The sequence below is a fragment of the Elephantulus edwardii genome, unplaced genomic scaffold (genome assembly GCF_000299155.1).
Source record: "Elephantulus edwardii isolate Elephantulus edwardi_28Jun2011 unplaced genomic scaffold, EleEdw1.0 scaffold00414, whole genome shotgun sequence".
In the NCBI taxonomy this organism is placed as follows: domain Eukaryota; kingdom Metazoa; phylum Chordata; class Mammalia; order Macroscelidea; family Macroscelididae; genus Elephantulus; species Elephantulus edwardii.
Window position 1 is genome coordinate 494916 of NW_006400164.1, and position 647 is coordinate 495562.

Below are 647 nucleotides of genomic sequence, written 5' to 3' on the forward strand. Positions count from 1 at the left end.
CTTTATTTAGCTTTAATTTGAACTTGCATATGAGTAGTTGATGGTCTGTTGTGTCATCAGCAACTGGCCTGGTTTTCATGGCTGATGTTTAACTTCTCCAGAGATGTAATTAATTTGATGATTCTTGTGCATACCATGAGGAGAAATTCATGTATATAGCCTGAACTTATGTTTCTTATAAAAGGCATTTGCTATGAATAAATCATTGATTGTGCAGAATCCTATCATTCTATCCCCAACCACATTTCTGTTTCCAAGTCCATGTTTTCTGAATATCAATCCTTATTTCTGGTTCCCAATGTTTGCATTCCAGTCATTTATTATTATTAATATGTCTTGGATACATGTTCGATTGATTTCTGACTGCAAAAGTTAGTAGAAATCTTCTATTTCATCCTCTTTGGCTATGTTTGTTGGTACAAAAATCTGAATGAGCTCTTGAGTCACCCCTGTGCAGCTGGCGGCTCTCGTGCGGCCTGCTCTTAGACCCTGCCCTCGCCTCTTTGGTACTTGGAACCCTTTTCATCAAGATGCCTGAGGAAGTGCACCATGGAGAGGAGGAGGTGGAGACCTTTGCCTTTCAGGCAGAGATTGCCCAACTTATGTCTCTTATCATCAATACCTTCTATTCCAACAAGGAAATTTTC

General features: G+C 39.4%; 1 pseudogene; it reads left to right on the forward strand.

Annotated features, from left to right (window-relative positions):
* The first annotated feature begins 530 nt into the window (after positions 1-530).
* The window catches only part of LOC102859968, a 2310-nt pseudogene continuing 2193 nt past the window's right edge, over positions 531-647 (forward strand).